The following is a 22,043-nucleotide window of genomic DNA, read 5'->3' on the forward strand; positions in this document are numbered from 1 at the left end:
CAGTTCTCCAAACAAGGCATGCTACCTTTCAGAGGCTCTGCACATGTTCCTTCATCTGCCTAGAAAGACCTTTCTCTATTTGCTTCTGTTGAAGTTTACTCATCTTTAAAGAGTCAGCTCAGAGTCTTCATAGAAGCTAGCATTTTTTCTGACAAGCCCCTATCTGGTCTGGGTCCTTGCATTTCATATGCTTCCCATGAACACCCTCCGCTTAACTCTATTACTCTACTCCTCAAGACTTACAGCAATTTTCTATTTCCTTTATGGTAGGCTATATCTTATTTGTTTAAATTTACTTGTTTATATAGTATCCCTGCATCCTAATACAGTGCCTGTCATATATACGGCATACTATAAATGTGAAGAAATGAAAGATAAAATAAACCCCATCGTATTAGATGATATTTACTAGGTAGGATAAATGTAGACATGTAAGACCAGAGAATCATCGATGTTGGAAGAGACTGCATTTAATAGTAGGCCAAACTCCCACTGACAAAGGAACTACTTTGACAACTTCCCTTAGAGGAAGACATCCAACCTCTGTCTAAATAGCTCTATTACAAACTTATTCGCTCTTGGGCAGCTATTTATTGTTGTACCACTCTACTGACCAATAAGAGAACAGACTGGAAGTGTCAATTGGTTTGGGGGTCTAAATATCATGTCACTTTCAGTACTAAAATGCTTTGCAATCAGCATTTCTACAAAGAAAATTATGTGTCAGTGATTCTTGAACTATGCTTTAGGTAGCCCTAGGATTTCCACAGAGGGGTACCCAGGACCACCAGTTGTTTGGCAGGGAAGAGAAGGAGGTTAGAAGACTGGACAAAACTCTCAGGAGGAGCTTCAGGTCCCTGTCACAGCTTCAAACAGACAAGCTCCACTTTCTCTGATTTACATGTTGGGGTTGCATGTAAAAGTTTAAGGAAAGGGTTTCACAGCCGGAAATTTTTGAAAATTAGTGATATTAATTATAATTGTTCTAAAATGAACTTGGCAAAGTAAAAATACACAATGATAGTTATCTTGCTTGTTACTTCTTAATGAGTAACTACCACTGGCCTGTAAAATAATCTAGCAATTATGATAATAATTAATACAAGGAAGAAACCAAACATTCTGTTTTCAAGTAATCTATGTATAATGATTTTGCTTACAAAAAAAAAAAAGACAGATAATAAGAAAAAAATTAAAAACGTTAATTCAAAGTAACATTTACTATTGGTCCTCAGCAAGGTTGAACTTTACTCCCAAATAAAGAAAATCATACCCCTTGTGACAGTCCTGGTTGAATATAGGTAAAGAATATATTTTTGTAACTATAAAACCTGAGAACCAACTTATTTTGTCCTTTCCTACAAACTAAATTTTTAAAAAATGAAATCCTCATTCTACTAGAATTTTCAAAGATCACTAGGTACAACTTAATTGCCAAATTCAGAAAATCTTTTCACAGTTCTCATTCCTTAAATGCTCTGCAAAATTTGACACCACAATTCCAGCTCTCCTTTGTATATGTGTTTCCTCCCTGCCTTCCACCGTCCCCATACTCTACTCCTCTGGTTTATCTTCTTCACTTCTGTCTCTACTGATGCCTTTGAGGGCTTCCTCTACTTTCTCCTACACATTGAGGGTATTCCCCAAATATCAGTCCTCCACTGGTGTTCTCTTTGCATTATCACTCTTGGAGAAATAATCAACACAAACTATTACCCCAACTATGATCATTTCCTAATTGTACTCTTAAGTCTTACTCTCTTACTCAAATTTCTACATTTGGGTGCATTAGCGCTGTCTCAATCACATTAATTTAAAGTTAAATCATCACCTCTTATCTCCCATTCCTTCGGTCTTCCCCCCCGACCCAATTTGTTTAGGTCAGTAAAAACTGTTTGAAAACTTACCATGTGCTGGGCCCTGTTATTAATGCTAGTGGATACAGAAATTAGTAAGACAACTTGCCTTTTGGTGGCTCTCTTCCCCTATAAAAGGTTAATTTCTGCACAATATGGGGAATGTAATAATAATACTATACACAGTATGGCCTAGAAGCAGTCTAGGTTCAAGAAACATTTCCTGTAGGAGATACTGCCTGAGTTAAGTTTTAAAAGAACAAACATTAGCCACATACTGTGTGGAGTAGGAGGGAAAAGATATTTCAGGTAGAGGCAACAGCATCAACAAAACACAGATTCAGGAAATCTATGAATTAACTGAGTCAACATGATGTAACTATGCTCCAGGAAAGTATTTTGCCCAAAATGAAAATGATAAGACTGTAAGCCAAGAATTAGCTTCACTGTGTCAGGAAAGTTTTATGAACTAATTTATCTGGGCAAACAATTTGTACATCAGGGCAAACAGCTCTCCTGACATGGTAACAGACTGCTTCAAGAACCTTTTCTTGTTAAGTCCACTAATTTTAAATATTGTGTCACAAACTTTGCCCATCCCAGCCAGTTCCCCACCTTGAAGGACCTGCCTTAAACCACGTGAGTCCAGATCTCAAAACCCTAGAAATACCCTTTCCTAACTTCCCCTAACTACCAAGACTCTGTCAAAGTGGTGCTCTCCCTTGCTGCAGTAAGTTTAATAAACTCAGCTTTGCTTGATCAACAGGACTCTCTTTATGGGGAAAGTCAAGGGCAGGAATTATTACAGAAGGTGAGGAAGAGGGAGAAATCCAAATATGAGTCCTAAGTTTTAGGCCTCAGTAAACTGGATAGATGAATTCAGCAAACTGAATTGTTGAATTTGAGGGGTCTGTTTATAGGGCTTCTAGGTGGAGATATGTATAAGCCTGAAGTTCAGGGAAGAGATCAGGGCAACCACAAGCAGTCACGATGGGTGAAACTTTTCTTGTGATGATCTCATTATTTCCCTATTTTTCCTAATAGGAGTTAGGATACAGTAAGTAGAATTAAACCCAGCACACTCAAACATGAATAAATAGAGGTACACACACCATATAACTGGCCAGTATGAATTAACATAGCCATAGCAGTGATTAAGTTTTTGCAATGCTTGCATTCTAGATAGTAAACAGCCACTGTGCTGAGCCCCTAGCCTAGGATCTACCCCTTGACCTTCCACAATCCAACAACTGGTTTAGCTGAGTAGTAAGGCCAGTGAATGTCTTGACTGGTCAGTAAAAATGTAAGTCAGATTCCAAAAGTCTCATCTCTCTCAGGCACCCTGGCTTCCTACAGGGTCCCCAGAGGGTTGGCCTGCCTTCATGTGCCTCTGCCCGGTCCCAGGTAGGCACAGCAAGGATGATACAACAGTACTCACCAGCCTTCCACCCTGTCCACCATGGTCCTGAATGTTGGCCCCCATCGCCACATGTTCTCCCAGTGAAATGTGGAATAGGCTTGTTAGGGGAGACAGTACCTTTAGCGGTGACACTAGCTTCCCAGTAGTCAAACAGACTAACTAGCTCTTCGTTAGGCTGGAAAAAAAAAGCAAGACCCAACCATGTGCTGCCTACAATAAACCCACTTAAACCTAGAAAAATGGTACAGATGAACCGGTTTTCAGGGCAGAAATAAAGACAAAGACGTGGAGAACAAATGTATGGACACCAAGGGGGGAAAGTGGCGGGTGGGGTGGGGGTGGTGGTGTGATGAATTGGGAGATTGAGATTGACATGTATACACTGATATGTATCAAACGGATAATTAATAAGAACCTGCTGTATAAAAATATAAAAATAAAATAAAATTCAAAAATAAATAAATAAACCCACTTAAAATATAAAGACACAAATAGGTTAAAAGTAAAATGATAGAAAACAGTATACCATATTAATACAAGTCAAAAGAAAGCTGGAGTGGCTATATACGCCCCCCTCAATAATTAATAGAATAAGTAGGAAGAAAACCATCAAGGATATAAACAGCAAGACTTGAACAACAGTATCAACCAACATGACCTGATTGACATTTATAGAACATTCCACCCAATGACAACAGAATATACATTCTAATCAAGTGCATGTGGAACACTTACCAATACAGAATATTTTCTGGGCCATAAAACAAGTCTCAAATTTAAAAGGCTTCAAGTCACGCAAAGTATGATCTCTGACCACAATGGAATTAAATTGCCAAATATGTGGAAACTAAATAACACATTTCAAAATAGCCCACGGGTCAAAGTAGAAATCAAAAAGGAATTTAGAAAGTATTCTGAGCTGAATGAAAACACAATATATCAAAATTTGTGGGATGTAACAAAAGCAGTACTTAGAAATTTATAGCACTAAACCAGTGGTTCTCAACCGGGGGTGGAAGGGGCAATCTTGTGCATTTGGCAATATCTGGAGGAGACATTTTTGGTTGTCACTAGGGGGATGCCACTGACATCTCATGGATAGTGGCCAGAGATACTGTTAAACATCCTATGCATAGGCCAGCCCCTGACAACAAAGAATTATCCAGCTTAAAATGTCAATAGTGTCACTACTGAGAAACCCTGCACTAAACGTCTATATTAGAAATTAAGAAAGGTCTTACTTAAAACAATGACCTTAGCTTCTACTTATAGAAACTAAAAGGACAAAGAAATGCAAAGTAAGCAGAAAAAAAGGGAACAGTAGGAATCAAAGCAGAAAGCAATAAAGTAGGAAAATAGAAACAGAGAAAAGGAAACCAAAAGCTGGCTCTTTGAGAAGATTAAAAAAACTGATAAACCTATAGCTGGACTATTTAGGGGGAAAAAAGATACAAATTACCAATATCAAGAATGAGAGAGGTGTCATCTCTAATATTCTACAGATATTAAAAATAATAAGGGAATATTATGAACAAGTTTATGTTTATTCAACAACTCAGATGAAATGGAAAAATTCCTTTCAAGTTACAAACTTTCATAGCTTATTCAAGAAGAAATAGATAACCCAAAATAGTCCTATATCTATTAATGAAACTGAATTTATAGTTTAAAATCTTTCCACAAATACAACTCCTTGGCTAAATGGATTCACTGGTGAATTCTGCCAAACATTTAAGGAAGAAATCATACCAATTCTACACAAACTCTTCCCAAAAAATTGAAGAGGAGGGAATATTTCTCAAATCATTCTATCAGGCTAAGATTACCTGATACCAAAACCAAACAAAGGTATTACTTAAGCTTCTTAAATAGATAGACCAATATCTCTCATGAACATATATACAGAAATTCTAAACAAAATTTTAGCAAATCAAACTACAAAAATACATTAAAAATGTATCATGACTACATGGAGTTTTTCTAATAAATGTAGTTAGTCAACATTTGAAAATCAATCAACATAAGTCACCTTATTAGCAAACTAAAAATGTCCCTGTCAATATGTAAGGTTATAGCTCATGACAAACTGTACCTTTCCTTCTCCGAATTCACAAACAGATTATATACTGAACTGAGATTTTTTTTTAATTGGTTAAAATTCAACTAATTATAAGCATAAATTCTTTTCTTTCTCTATCTCCCATAGAGAGTTCATATTCAGCCCTGACTTCTTTGTGATTTCTAGTCTTGTACTTCCAACTCCAATTCAAATGTCTCCAAATTTATCTTTCCTTTCAAACAAGGTCTTCTTCCTGACTTCCCTATTTCTACGTAACACCTTTACATCCATCAAAGCTTTGAAATGAGAAGAGCATACTCTAAGGTTCATCTCTGACACTTTTCCATAATTCTTCCATACCAAGTCCATCAATAGGTGCTACTGGATGGGAATAGGTATCAATATCTCTGGTATTCAGCCATTCAGCATTTCTATTCCTAATTGCCCTGACAGAAAAATCACTTCATCCATGAACCTCTGCAACAACCCCTGGACTCCAAGTCCCCTTTCCTCTAATCTCCTTACATAGTTGTGCCAGATTAATATTCCTAAAATTCTTCCTTGAATGTGTTCAAAAACTGTTGGGCTGGAAAAAGGTTGGGTTCAAGTTGTGGAGGCTGCTGAATGCCAGACTCAGACATTAAACTTTAGGATCTTCAACAGTCCAGCCTTGTCTCCCAGTGCTTCCCTGCATAATCCTATGAAGATCAGACCTTTCAAATATGCTGTGGCTTTCTCACTTCTTTCTCTTTCTTCACCCTGTATTTTCTACTTGTAATATTTTACTTTCCTCCTCATTCAACTAAAATACTATACTAGGGTATGATAAGGAAGCTGATTTTAAAATAATTTTATCATGTAATAGATGTGACTTGTAAAGAACAGGAAAAACAGAAAAATCCAAAGAATGAAATACAAATGACCTGTAATCCCACTAAACAGAAATAACCTCCATCAACATTTTAGAGTTTTCTCCTTTGTTTTTTTTCTATGCATATATGCTTCAATTTTTTCTTTTTATAAAAGAGGGATCACATGACATCTTTCTCTCAGCAAGGCAAATTTGAAAATCTTTCCATCCCTTTCAGAGTAGCATGCTTTTATTTATAATCTAGGTCAATAATTCAGAGAAACAAGAATTTTATGCTAGTTATAATCAAAACTTCATATTTAAAAATGAAGAAAAAAGTTTCAATTTATTTGAAGACAAAATTTATTTTTCACTCAGCATCTAGTTCATTTATTTATATGAATTTTAAATTATAATATAAAAGACCTCAAATATTTTAATTAAAATTCAGTCAACAAGTATTTATTGACTGCCTACCATGCCATGCTGCAGTAAACAATACAGAACAAAACCCCTGCCTCTATGAAGGAGATAGACAGAAAATAAACAGCCAGATTATTCACAGTGGTGTGCTGACTGACAAGATCCAACTGTCAAATTTTCAGCAAGTTTGTGAACTGGGTGCTAAACATAGCCTTTATTACAAATTAAATTATAATTATATGTTATAATTATATAAGTTATATAATAACTTATAATTATATAAGTTACTTTGAAACAAAGGTAAAAACTCATCACTTCCTTTTTTTTTTTTTAACTACATTTTACTATTATCTATGCTCTTGGGGTTATTTATGATTTTCTATCTGTAAGGTAGAAATACTATCTGGGGCTTCCCTGGTGGCGCAGTGGTTGAGAATCTGCCTGCTAATGCAGGGGACACGGGTTCGAGCCCTGGTCTGGGAAGATCCCACATGCCGCGGAGCAACTGGGCCCGTGAGCCACAACCGCTGAGCCTGCGCGTCTGGAGCCTGTGCTCCGCAACAAGAGAGGCCGTGATAGTGAGAGGCCCACGCATCGCGATGAAGAGCGGCCCCCGCTTGCCACAACTAGAGAAAGCCCTCACACAGAAACGAAGACCCAACATGTTCAAAAATAAATAAATAAATAAAATTTAAAAAAAAAAAAAAAAAAAAAAGAAATACTATCTAATGCCGGGCTATTGTACATCTCTTCCCAACAACATGTTAAGTTCAGTGACTTCAGGTTGGTAACTTGAAATTGGCCATGGTGGAAGTATTTATACTACAGAATTTGGCAAAAACTACCAATCACTGCTTGATTTATTGTTCTGTGATTGTCTAGATCTAAGAAACTGATGGAGAAAATGTTAAGATGCAGATTGAACTTAAAAGTGTGTGGTGTCTATAACCATTACATTATGAATAGTGCAAAAATTTTGAGGAAATATTCTTCCATTACTTGAAAACTATTATCCAATTCAGCAAAGAAGTCTCTTACGTCAATGACAAATGAGTGAAATGTTGACACACATCTTCATTGCTTCACTTTCATTTTACTCACTAAACAAGCAAAAATATCAACCATCATTCATGCTGAAACTATACTTGGAGAACTAATTGTGAAACATTTACCCGAACACCACCAACTCTGTGGTATGTTAGAGGTGGTAAATGCTATGCAGAAAAAGATGAACAGGGTTAAGAGGGGGATTAGAAGTACTGGAGGCAGGGATGAAATTTTAAATTAAGAAAGTAACACTTGAGCAAAGAACTGAAGAAGGTAAAAAAGTAAGCCATGCAGTAGGATGAGCATTCCAGAAAAAGAAAATAATTAATGCAAAGGTCCTGAGGGGATAGCTTGCCTAGAATGTCTGACAAACAAAAGAAGGTCTGTGTGTCCAGTGCAAAATGAAGACAAGAGAATAGGAGAGATGAGACCAGATGGGTTACACAGGACAAAGTAATATAGGACCCTGTGGGCCAAACACTGGTTTTTCCTCTGAGAGAAATGGGGAGCCACTGGAGGGTTCTAAAAGGAAGCACCTATATTTTACATTTGGCCGCTGGGTTAAGAATAGATTAAAGAGAACAAGAATGAAGCAGGGAGACAATTAGGAGGCTACTGTCATAATCCAGGAGATGACAGTGAACTGAATCCACACGGTTAGTACTAGAAGTGCTCCTGAATCTTGTTTTCATACCTGCTCTAGAAAATGCACTATTTGCTGATATAATATCTGTTGAAATCAGATTTAGAGTATTTAAATGGGAGAAAGGTGTATTAAATTCCAGTGCTGGAATTAAAGGCAGTTTTCTAAAAGTATTTGCTCGACTGTTTCAAATAGGAAATCTTATCTATAATGTTAATCAAAAGATCAGCTAAATTATCATACTTTTCATGGTAATTAACCTCATGCTTGACAAGATAAATAGATTTCTTGAACACTACCTAAGTATATGAGTGTATGAAGGATTACAAGCACACGTGGTAATTTGCTCTACCCAGGAAAGACCAAAAAAAGAACAAGAAGAAATAATAAATATTAGGCATCTACTGTGAATGGTACTTTAACAGGAGTTTCATGTGCAAATTTACAGATTGTTAAGAAATACTGTCCCTGGGCTTCCCTGGTGGCGCAGTGGTTAAGAATCCACCTGCCAATGCAGGGGACACGGGTTCGAGCCCTGGTCTGGGAAGATCCCACATGCCACAGAGCAGCTAAGCCCGTGAGCCACAACTACTGAGCCTGCGCTCTAGAGCCCGCGAGCCACAACTACTGAGCCCACGTGCCACAACTACTGAAGCCTGCATGCCTAGAGCCCAAGCTCCACAACAAGAGAAGCCACCACAACGAGAAGCCCATCAACACAATTAGAGAAAGCCCACGTGCAGCAACAAAGACCCAACGCAGCCAAAAATTAATAAACAAATAATTTTTAAAAAGACACTATATACCATTATACATCTGTCAGTTTTGCAAATATTAAAGAATCAGACAATAAAATATGGAGCAACGGGCACTCTCATACTCTTACAGGAGCATAAACTAGTGCAATCATTTTGATGGCACTGTCTAGGAAAGTTGAAGACTCACATACCCTTACAACTCAGCAGTTTCTTCTCTAGGTGTGTATCCTAGAGAAACTCTTAAACATGTGCACAAGAAGGTGTGCAAGATAATGTCTGCATAGCATTGTTTATTATTTGTAACAGTAAAATAAACACTAGAATCTAATTATCCATCAACACAAGAAATACAGAATATTCACACTATTAGAATACCATGCAGAAATAAAAATAAGACCTCAATTTAAATTTTTAAAGATAAAAAATTTAATTAAGAGAGAAAGAAGTAAAAATAAATCATCTACAGCTATAACTATCAACATGGATGAATCTCACAATCATAATGTTGAGGGAGGAGGGAAGCAAACTGTTTATGATTCCTTTATACAAATACTAACAACTAAGAGAATACTGCCTGCGTACCAGGCACTGTACACTGTGCACTTTGCATATAATGACTCATTTTATTCTCACAATAGCCTTATCAGGTAGATTCTATTTTTAATCTCTATTTCATGAATGAGGAAACAAGCACTGAAAAGTTAAGTAATTTGCCCAAATCACATGGTTAGTTAAGTGGCAGATTTGCCTGGCACCAGAATTTGTGCTCTTAGTCCCCTCACATTACCTCTCAAAATTATGCAAAACTAAACATGATAACATTTAGGGATATGTGTATAGAAATAGAAAGAAAAACAAGAGAATGATAAACATAATTAAGGGCACTGTTACTTCTTAGGGAAAAGAAAGGGGGACATAATCGGGAAACGTTCCCATGGGGACTTCAAAAGTTTTAGTAGTGCTTAAGCTGAGTAGAAGATACACAAGTTTTCATTTCATTATGCTGTATAACCTACATATGGTACATATATTCTTTTGTATACATCAACTATTTTATAATTTTAATTAGGTGGAAAGCAAGTCACCTAAAATCCTTCTGAGGATAGAGACGGGGAGCGTAGAAATATAAATACATACACACCTATAATTATGAGATATCTAACAAGGGGTAAGAAAAACAAGTCACGGGACTTCCCTGGTGGCGCAGTGGTTAAGAATCCGCCTGCCAATGGAGGGCACACAGGTTCAAGCCCTGGTCCGGGAAGATCCCACATGCCGGAGAGCAACTAAGCCTGTGCATCACAGCTACTGAGCCTGTGCTCTACAGCCTGCGAGCCACAACTACTGAGCCCACGTGCCACAACTACTGAAGCCTGCGTGCCTAGAGCCCATGCTCCACAACAAGAGAAGCCACTACAATGAGAAGCCAACGCACTGCAACGAAGAGTAGCCCCCGCTCACCATGACTAGAGAAAGCCCGCGTGCAGCAACAAGACCCAATGCAGCCAAATAAATAAATAAATAAATAATAAAAGAAAGAAAGAAAGAAAGAAAAACAAGTCACATTTAGTTATAAAATTTAAGTCTCACTTTTACTAAAAAGAATAAAGTTACTGAAATTCAGTCTGTCCAGCCCAATCGAAAATGAACCAGATGGAAATTCCCTGGCGGTCCAGTGGTTAGGACGCCATGCTTTCACAGCTGAGGGCTCAGGTTCCATCCCTGATCAGGCAACTAAGATCCCGCAAGCCACGCGGCGCAGCCAAATAAAATAAAATAAAATAAAATGAGCCTGAAAAAAAAGAAAAAAATAATTAAAAGAAAATTTTTAAAAAGAGAAAATAAAATAAAATGAACCAGAGGCTTCTGCAGGGCCAACAGAGAGCTACAACTCTTAGGAAAATGGGGACTTTTCTCTCTAGAGTTTTTCTTCCTTCTAAATCATGCTTGTTTGCTTTTCTTTGTTCTATTGACACAATTACACCTCTAACTTTAGGCCTCTCTTGTATATAAATTATAAGGAAGATTGGACAAGACAATGCTTTAGAAAATTCACTATGAGAAAAAAAAAAACATAAACGCTAAATAGCACATACTTGATATGCACAGATATAGACAAGACACGTACAGGAAACTTGACCCTGACACTTAAGATAGTTTCCCTTTAAGAAAGAAAAAGAAAAATCAAAGTTAGGGAAAATGGTAAAATTACTCTAATTGTTACAACAGTATTAGTTGGTTTCAAATGTAAAAATATATGAACTAAAATATAAAACCATGGGTACCATTCTGAATAGCTGAAAAAAAAATAATAAACACAAATTTCCTTAGATTAGCTAAATTTATGTTTTCAGGACACTCTAATCTCACAGGGTTAAGTTCCAAAGATAGCACTAAAAGCAAAATATCACATAAATTCAAAATAACATTGGGAATACTTTTTTTTTTTTTTGGCTGCCTTGGGTCTTTGTTGCTGTGCGCGGGCTTTCTCTAGTTGCAAGAGCGGGGGCTACTCTTCATTGCGGTGTGCGGACTTCTCATTGCGGTGGCTTCTCTTTGTTGTGGAGCACGGGCTCTAGGCGCATGGGCTTCAGTAGTTGAGACACACGGGCTCAGCAGCTGTGGCTCTCAGGCTCTAGAGTGCAGGCTCAGTAGTTGTGGCGCACAGGCTTAGTTGCTCCGCGGCATGTGGGATCTTCCCAGACCAGGGCTCGAACCTGTGTTCCCTGTTGGCAGGCGGATTCTTAACCACTGCGCCACCAGGGAAGTCCCAACACTGGGAATACTTTAAATCATCCACAAAGTACCACAGTACACTCTCTTGCAATAAATGCAACACAGCCAAGGATTATTTGTAATATGGAACAGTTTGCTGTTTTCAACTGAACACAGTTGAAGTAGCTTGCTAATGTTTATGAATTATGCTATGAGAAAAATATCTACCTAGCACTAGAACTGCAGAGCATGCTCACAACATGGGAGGCACAAAAACACTGTACAGCAGAAACTCATTGAGAACAGCAGAGAATCTAAATTTAAATTTAATTATATTGTTTTTAACTCTCACTTTTATTTTACTGTTCTCTGAACAAACATGGTTGAATGTGAATATATACAATTCCACTATATTCTTCATCACACTTCTACTCCAGAATTCTATAAGTTACAAGAAAAAAATTGCACTGACTGTCCATCTGCCAATAATAGTAATAATAATAATAATCTGTTCAGTCACTAAAAATGTAAGCTAAAAATGCCATATATTAAATCACCATTTAAAGTATAATATTATACCATAAAGTATTTCATTTTTGAATTTTCTTTCTTTGATTTCTACTTTTTCTTATGATGTGAAACTTGCTTTCAAGATTTAGAGTGAAAGAAAGAAATCCTTTTATTTGATCAAGTTAAGTAAGTGAAAAAAATGTAAGGAATCCTAGACTCTTACCATGGCCAAAGGACTTAGAGGTAGGTCATCTAGTCAATCACCTACTCAATCAGTGAATCCTAAGAGTTCTGGATTTCATTAAATATTGGTCTAACTGGCGTAGTCTGCCTAACAGGAAAGAATTTATAAATTATTAAGTTGTATCACTAGCTCAGTGTTCCACTTAGGCACTGAGCCAAATGAAAAGTAACAAAGTACAGATCCATCACCAACTGTGAAATAAATATGTCCAGTACTTAACCTATAGGACTAATAAAATTCATTTTAAAAGTTCACGCTCAGTTTTGTGAGAAAGTTATGTTACAAACAGATTCATGGAAAAGTAGAGAGAACAAAGGGTTGGTTCATTTGTTTTTTGAATCTACTTCTCAAAGGAAACATTCATTCAGTTCATGTATAATCCTAGGTGTCAGTAAATTTGAAATTTGCATTTCACCTTGACTTTTTTTTATTAATGGGTTTCATATGTTAGGGTATCCTGAATACTGTATTGCCTTATTTCAGAAAACCCTGCCATCTATGGCATTTTCAAAGAAAAAAAATTTAAGAACAGATTACTTTAATTTTCAATAGCTAAAACTAAAAATTATTTTATCAGCTGTGAGACCAAAGGTTTAAAAACAACAACAAAAAAACAACAACAAATTGAGTCTGGGCTGCCCTAAAGATTGGTATTTGAGAAGAGATTACTGTCACAGTATGAATGTTGAAGCTCTCTAGCCACATTCTAGCCACATTCTACTCCTCAGCCCTGATTACCATTCAGACCACGTGTCCTCGACCAGGGCATCTGCATAGGCTCTTCAGATTTAGCAATGCCCTAAGATTATGTACAAATCTGAATGCACACGTATCTGTGCACTTTCTGGGGCCAGATTCTTCAACTTTCTTTGGTATCTCAAAGGATTCTGTAACTACCAAAAATTTAAGAACCACTGATTTAAACAGTATTCCATGATCCTTATTATCTGACTTTAATTTCAGATTTCTGCTTTACTAATTTTCATATTGTCCACAAAATTCTCCCTTTTGTTTTGATACATGGCTTCTTTACTCACTCCTTAAAAATAGTGGAAAACTAGAGCTTCATAAAATGAGGAAAGACCCTGTCTACTTAAAACTGCAGTCAGGGACTTCCCTGGTGGTCCAGTGGATAAGACTCCGCACTCCCAATGCAGAGGGCCCGGGTTCAATCTCTGGTCAGGGAACTAGATCCCGCATGCACGCCACAACTAAGAGTTCGCATGCCGCAGCAAAGATTCCGCATGCTGCCACTAAGACCCGGAGCAGCCAAAATAGATAGATAGATAGATAGATAGATAGATAGATAGATAGATAATTAAAAAATAAAAATAAAATTGCAGTCAAAGTTGGTTTCAAAAGCTGAACCTATGTATATTTAAGAAACATTTAAAAAAGAAAGCTATCTCTTCTGAGAGTTTTCTTTCAGTTACACAACCAATTTTATCTTTTAGTTGATCACTTGCCTTTCAACTGAGAAGACAATTGGTGAACTGAATTTGCGGTTCAGCTATCCTTACCTTTATCTTTTAAGGCATGTTGAGACTTAACAGATAAAAATACATATGACCATCACCCCTAATCCCACAACACACATATACAGAGACTGACTTCCTAAGATGCTGTTCCTTCAAGAATTAAACCTTTACTTATAGAACAAAATTGTTTTGCTCTGATATAGCAAGGACTGATTTAGCAAGGAACATCTTGATGAAAAAGGGCAGAACTGCTGAGAATGCTAGCCTACTTTTCAACTGACTTTCCTCCTCTAAGCATCTGTCAAGTGTGGGATAAGAAAAAGGTGCTGCAATCTGGAGAGGCAGACTAGAATAAAAATATATTTGGTTCCAAGAATTTTTTTAAAAGACAGAAATGCCACTGGAAAAATGATAGACATAAGAAGGTTGAAAACAACTCTGCTCTCCTTTACTGACAAATAACTTCACAAATTATCTACACATACCATCTCTTCAATTCTTTAACCCTCTCCAATCTGACTCCTTCCTTTCCCTCACAGCCCTCTCCCTTCATCCAAGCCATCAACAAAAGACTTGTAAATATATCTTAAATCTGTCCACTGCTCTTCACCTCTACCATCAGAACCATGGTCCAAGATTACTTCATCTCCTACCTGAACCACCATCAACTAGTATTCATTTCTATCTCCTCTGCTGTCCCCTTCTGATCAACTATGTACAAAGTAGCCAGCGTAATCTCTAAAAATGGATCATGGCACTGAGTAATAGTTCCATGGCTTCCCAATGCATCTTCAAATTAAATCCAAACTCTCAGCATTCAGAGAGTCAGTATGGCATAATTCACACTGCTCAAGAAGTGCTTGGAACAGTGGCCAGCACTTCACAAATGCGCAGCAGATATTAGCGTATTAAGGTATAGCCCCTGCCTGCTCTCCTACCTCGAGGTGGCACTCTCCTCAACTAACTAGTATTCTTTCAGTTAACTGCAAGCTGTTTCCCACTTTGGGCCTACTATTTCCCTCTGTCTAAAATGCTTTTCTCTCAGAACCTTCAAGAACTTCTGTCTTCGGGACCTCCCTGGTGGTCCAGGGGTTAAAACTCTGTGCTCCCAACGCAGGGGGCCCGGGTTCGATCCCTGGGGTGAGGGAACTAGATCCCGCATGCCACCAACTAAGACCCGGCACAGACAAATAAATAAATAAATACTAAAAAAACAACAAAAAACCCAAAAAAACTTCTGTCTTCCACTCATACTTCAAGTCTCAACCTAAATGTCACCTCATTGATGAGGCCTTCTTTTCCTCTCTTTCTAAATACAATCCACTATAATTCTTTTTTTTTTTTAAAACATCTTTATTGGAGTATAATTGCTTTACAATGGTGTGTTAGTTTCTGCTTTATAACAAACTGAATCAGTTATACATATACATATGTCCACATATCTCTTCCCTCTTGCGTCTCCCTCCCTCCAACCCTCCCTATCCCACCCCTCTAGGTGGTCACAAAGCACCGAGCTGATCTCCCTGTGCTATGCGCCTGCTTGCCACTAGCTATCGATTTTACATTTGGTAGTGTATATATGTCCACGCCACTATCCCACTTTGTCACAGCTTACCCTTCCCCCTCCCCATATCCTCAAGCCCATTCTCTAGTAGGTCTGTGTCTTTATTCCCGTCTTGCCCCTAGGTTTTTCATGACCATTTTTTTGTTTTTTTAGATTCCATATATGTGTGTTAACATACAGTATTTGTTTTTCTCTTTCTGACTTACTTCACTCTGTATGACAGACTCTAGGTCCATCCACCTCACTACAAATAACTCAATTTCGTTTCTTTTCATGGCTGAGTAATATTCCATTGTATATATGTGCCACATCTTCTTTATCCATTCATCTGTTGATGGACACTTAGGTTGCTTCTATGTCCTGGCCATTGTAAATAGAGCTGCAGTGAACATTGTGGTACATGACTCTTTCTGAATTATGGGTTTCTCAGGGTATATGCCCAGTAGTGGGATTGCTGGGTCGTATGGTAGTTCTATTTGTAGTTTTTTAAGGAACCTCCATACTGTTCTTCATAGTGGCTGTATCAATTTACATTCCCACCAACAGTGCAAGAGGGTTCCCTTTTCTCCACACCCTCTCCAGCATTTATTGTTTGTAGATTTTTTGATGATGGCCATTCTGACCGGTGTGAGATGATATCTCATTGTAGTTTTGATTTGCATTTCTCTAATGATGAATGATGTTGAGCATTCTTTCATGTGTTTGTTGGCAATCTGTATATCTTCTTTGGAGAAATGTCTATTTAGGTCTTCTGTCCATTTTTGGATTGGGTTGTTTGTTTTTTTGATATTGAGCTGCATGAGCTGCTCGTAAATTTTGGAGATAAATCCTTTGTCAGTTGCTTCATTTGCAAATATTTTCTCCCATTCTGAGGGTTGTGTTTTCGTCTTGTTTATGGTTTCCTTTGCTGTGCAAAAGCTTTGAAGTTTCATTAGGTCTCATTTGTTTATTTTTGTTTTTATTTCCATTCTCTAGGAGGTGGGTCAAAAAGGATCTTGCTGTGATTTATGTCATAGAGTGTTCTGCCTATGTTTTCCTCTAAGAGTTTGATAGTGTCTGGCCTTACATTTAGGTCTTTAATCCATTTTGAGTTTATTTCTGTGTATGGTGTTAGGGAGTGTTCTAATTTCATTCTTTTACATGTACCTGTCCAGTTTGCCCAGCACCACTTATTGAAGAGGCGGTCTTTTCTCCACTGTATATTCTTGCCTCCTTTATCAAAGATAAGGTGACCATATGTGTGTGGGTTTATCTCTGGGCTTTCTATCCTGTTCCACTGATGTAGATTTCTGTTTTTGTGCCAGTACCATACTGTCTTGATTACTGTAGCTTTGTAGTATAGTCTGAAGTCAGGGAGCCTCATTCCTCCAGCTCCGTTTTTCTTTCTCAATATTGCTTTGGTTATTCGGGGTCTTTTGTGTTTCCATACAAGTTGTGAAATTTTTTGTTCTAGTTCTGTGGAAAATGCCATTGGTAATTTGATAAGGATTGCGTTGAATCTGTAGATTGCTTTGGGTAGTAGAGTCATTTTCACAATGTTCATTCTTCCAATCCAAAAACATGGTATATCTCTCTATCTATTTGTATCATCTTTAATTTCTTTCATCAGTGTCTTATAATTTTCTGCATACAGGTCTTTTGTCTCCTTAGGTAGGTTTATTCCTAGGTATTTTATTCTTTTTGTTGCAGTGGTAAATGGGAGTGTTTTCTTAATTTCACTTGCAGATTTTTCATCATCAGTGTATAGGAATGCAAGAGGTTTCTGTACATTAGTTTTGTATCCTGCAACTTTACCAAATTCATTGATTAGCTCTAGTAGTTTTCTGGTAGCATCTTTAGGATTCTCTATGTATAGTATCATGTCATCTGCAAACAGTGACAGCTTTACTTCTTCTTTTCCGATTTGGATTCATTTTATTTGTTTTTCTTCTCTGATTGCTGTGGCTAAAACTTCCAAAACTATGTTGAATAGTAGTGGTGAGAGTGGGCAACCTTGTCTTGTTCCTGATCTTAGTGGAAATGCTTTCAGTTTTTCACCATTGAGGACGATGTTGGCTGTGGGTTTGTCATATATGGCCTTTATTATGTTGAGGTAAGTTCCCTCTATGCCTACTTTCTGGAGGGTGTTTATCGTAAATGGGTGTTGAATTTTGTTGAAAGCTTTCTCTGCATCTATTGAGATGATCATATGGTTTTTCTCCTTCAATTTGTTAATATGGTGTATCACATTGATTGATTTGCGTATACTGAAGAATCCTTGCATTCCTGGGATAAACCCCACTTGCTCATGGTGTATGATCCTTTTAATGTGCTGTTGGATTCTGTTTGCTAGTATTTTGTTGAGGAATTTTGCATCTATGTTCATCAGTGATATTGGCCTGTAGTTTTCTTTCTTTGTGACATCTTTGTCTGGTTTTGGTATCAAGGTGATGGTGGCCTCGTAGAATGAGTTTGGGAGTATTCCTCCCTCTGCTATATTTTGGAAGAGTTTGAGAAGGAAAGGTGTTAGCTCTTCTCTAAATGTTTTATAGAATTCACCTGTGAAGCCATTCTCCTGTGCTTTTGTGTGTTGGAAGATTTATAATCACAGTTTCAATTTCAGTGCTTGTGATTGGTCTGTTCATATTTTCTATTTCTTCCTAGCTCAGTCTCAGAAGGTTGTGCATTTCTAAGAATTTGTCCATTTCTTCCAGGTTGTCCATTTTATTGGCATAGAGTTGTTTGTAACAGTCTCTTAGGATGCTTTGTATTTCTGCGGTGTCCGTTGTAACTTCTTCATTTCTAATTTTATTGATTTGAGTCCTTTCCCTGTTTTTCATGATGAGTCTGGCTAATGGTTTATCAATTTTGTTTATCTTCTCAAAGAACCAGCTTTTAGTTTTATTGATCTTTGCTATCGTTTCCTTCATTTCTTTTTCATTTATTTCTGATCTGATCTTTATGATTTCCTTCCTTCTGCTAACTTTGGGGTTTTTTTGTTCTTCTTTCTCTAATTGCTTTAGGTGTAAGGTTAGGTTGTTCATTTGAGATGTTTCTTGTTTCTTAAGGTAGGATTGTATTGCTATAAACTTCCCTCTTAGAACTGCTTTTGCTGCATCCCATAGGTTTTGGGTCGTCGTGTTTTCATTGTCATTTGTTTCTAGGTATTTTTTTGATTTCCTCTTTGATTTCTTCAGTGATCTCTTGGTTATTAAGTAGTGTATTGTTTAGCCTCCATGTGTTTGTATTTTTACAGATTTTTTCCTGTAATTGATATCTAGTCTCACAGCGTTGTGGTCGGAAAAGATACTTGATACGATTTCAATTTTCTTAAATTTACCAAGGCTTAATTTGTGACGCAAGATATGATCTATCCTGGAGAATGTTCCATGAGCACTTGAGAAGAATGTGTATTCTGTTGTTTTTGGATGGAATGTCCTATAAATATCAATTAAGTCCATCTTGTTTAATGTGTCATTTAAAGCTTGTGTTTCCTTCTTTATTTTCATTTTGGATGATCTGTCCATTGGTGAAAGTGGGGTGTTAAAGTCCCCTACTATGATTGTGTTACTGTCGATTTCCCCTTTTATGGCTGTTAATATTTGCCTTATGTATTGAGGTGCTCCTATCTTGGGTGCATAAATATTTACAATTGTTATATCTTCTTCTTGGATTGATCCCTTGATCATTATGTAGTGTCCTTCTTTGTCTCTTGTAATAGTCTTTGTTTTAAGGTCTATTTTGTCTGATATGAGAATTGCTACTCCAGCTTTCTTTTGATTTCCATTTGCATGGAATATCTTTTTCCATCCCCTCACTTTCAGTCTGTGTCCCTAGGTATGAAGTGGGTCTCTTGGAGGCAGCATATATACGGGTCTTGCTTTTGTATCCATTCAGCCAGTCTATGTCTTTTGGTTGGACCATTTAATCCATTTACATTTAACGTAATTATCGATATGTATGTTCCTATTACCATTTTCTTAATTGTTTTGGGTTTGTTATTGTAGGTCTTTTCCTTCTCTTGTGTTTCCTGCCTAGAGAAGTTCCTTTAGCATTTGTTGTAAAGCTCGTTTGGTGGTGCTGAATTCTGTTAGCTTTTGCTTGTCTGTAAAGGTTTTAAGTTCTGTCAAATCTGAATGAGATCCTTGCTGGATAGAGCAATCTTGGTTGTAGGTTTTTCCCTTTCATCACTTTAAATATGTCCTGCCACTCCCTTCTGGCTTGCAGAGTTTCTGCTGAAAGATCAGCTGTTAACCTTATGGGAATTCCCTTGTGTGTTACTTGTTGTTTTTCCCTTGCTGCTTTTAATATTATTTCATTGTATTTAATTTTTGATAGTTTGATTAATATGGGTCTTGGCGTTTTTCTCCTTGGATTTATCCTGTATGGGACTCTTTGTGCTTCCTGGACTTGATTAACTATTTCCTTTCCCATATTAGGGAAGTTTTTGACTATAATCTCTTCAAATATTTTCTCAGTCCCTTTCTTTTTCTCTTCTTCTTCTGGGACCCCTCTAATTCGAATGTTGGTGCATTTAATGTTGTCCCAGAGGTCTCTGAGACTGTCCTCAATTCTTTTCATTCTTTGTTCTTTATTCTGCTCTGCAGTAGTTATTTCCACTATTTTATCTTCCTGGTCACTTATCCGTTCTTCTGCCTCAGTTATTCTGCTATTGATCCCTTCTAGAGAATTTTTAATTTCATTTATTGTGTTGTTCATGATTGTTTGTTTGCTCTTTAGTTCTTCTAGGTCCTTGTTAAACGTTTCTTGTATTTTCTCCATTCTATTTCCAAGATTTTGGATCATCTTTACTATCATTATTCTGAATTCTTTTTCTGGTAGACTGCCTATTTCCTCTTCATTTGTTAGGTCTGGTGGGTTGTTGCCTTGCTCCTTCATCTGCTGTGTGTTTTTCTGTCTTCTCATTTTGCTTAACTTACTGTGTTTGGGGTCTCCTTTTTGCAGGCTGCAGGTTCGTAGTTCCCGTTGTTTTTGGCATCTGCCCCCAGTGGCTAAGGTTGGTTCAGTGAGTTGTGTAGGCTTCCTGGTGGAGGGGACTAGTGCCTGTGTTCTGGTGGATGAGGCTGGATCTTGTCTTTCTGGTGGGCAGGTCTACATCTGGTGGTGTGTTTTGGGGTGTCTGTGGCCTTATTATGATCTTAGGCAGCCTCTCTGCTAATGGATGGGGTTGTGCTCCTGTCTTGCTAGTTGTTTGGCATAGGGTGTCCAGCACTGTAGCTTGCTGGTCGTTGAGTGGAGCTGGGTCTTGGCGTTGAGATGGAGATCTCTGGGAGATTTTCGCCGTTTGATATTACGTGGAGCTGGGAGGTCTCTGGTGGACCAGTGTCCTGAACTTGGCTCTCCCACCTCAGAGGCACAGCCCTGATGCCTGGCTGGAGCACCAAGAGCCTGTCATCCACGCGGTTCAGAATAAAAGGGAGGAAAAAAAGAAAGAAAGACGAAGATAAAATAAAATAAAATAAAATAAAGTTATTAAAATAAAAAATAATTATTAAAAAAAATTTTTTTAAGTAATAAAAAAAGAAAGAAGAGAGCAACCAAACCAAAAAACAAATCCACCAATGATAACAAGTGCTAAAAACTATACTAAAAAAAAAAAAACCGGCCAGAACCCTAGGACAAATGGTAAAAGCAAAGCTATACAGACAAAATCACACACAGAAGTATACACATACACACTCACAAAAAGAGAAAAAGGGAAAAATATATATATATCATTGCTCCCAAAGTCCACCTCCTCAATTTGGGATGATTCGTTGTCTATTCAGGTATTCCACAGATGCAGGGTACATCAATTGTGGAGATTTAATCCACTGCTCCTGAGGCTGCTGGGAGAAATTTCCCTTTCTCTTCTTTGTTCGCACTGCTCCTGGGGTTCAGCTTTGGATTTGGACCCGCCTCTGCGTGTAGGTCGCCTGAGGGCATCTGTTCTTCACTTAGACAGGACAGGGTTAAAGAAGCAGCTGATTAGGGGGCTCTGGCTCACTCAGGCCAGGGGGAGGGAGGGGTACGGAGTGCGGGGTGAGCCTGCGGTGGCAGAGCCCAGCGTGACGTTGCACCAGCCTGAGGTGCGCCGTGTGTTCTCCTGGGGAAGTTGTCCCTGTATCACGGGACGCTGGCAGTGGCGGGCTGCACAGGCTCCCGGGAGGGGAGGTGTGGATAGTGACCTGTGCTTGCACACAGGTTTCTTGGTGGCTGCAACAGCAGCCTTAGCGTCTCATGCCCGTCTCTGGGGTCTGCGCTGATAGCCGCAGCTCACGACCATCTCTGGAGCTCCTTTAAGCGGCGCTCTTAATTCCCTCTCCTCGCACACCAGGAAACAAAGAGGCAAGAAAAAGTCTCTTGCCTCTTTGGCAGCTCCAGACTTTTTCCCGGACTCCCTCCCGGCTAGCTGTGGCGCACCAGCCCCTTCAGGCTGTGTTCACGTAGCCAACCCCAGTCCTCTCCCTGGGGTCTGACCTCCGAAGCCCGAGCCT

At 38.1% G+C, this 22,043-nt stretch overlaps 1 protein-coding gene across 6 annotated transcripts in view; it reads right to left on the reverse strand.

The window, feature by feature from the left end:
* The window catches only part of NUMB (NUMB endocytic adaptor protein), a 193,248-nt gene that overhangs the window by 73,822 nt on the left and 97,383 nt on the right, over positions 1-22,043 (reverse strand). The gene's annotated exons all lie outside the window — the stretch shown is intronic.

The sequence above is a fragment of the Eubalaena glacialis genome, chromosome 2 (assembly GCF_028564815.1).
Source record: "Eubalaena glacialis isolate mEubGla1 chromosome 2, mEubGla1.1.hap2.+ XY, whole genome shotgun sequence".
NCBI lineage: Eukaryota > Metazoa > Chordata > Mammalia > Artiodactyla > Balaenidae > Eubalaena > Eubalaena glacialis.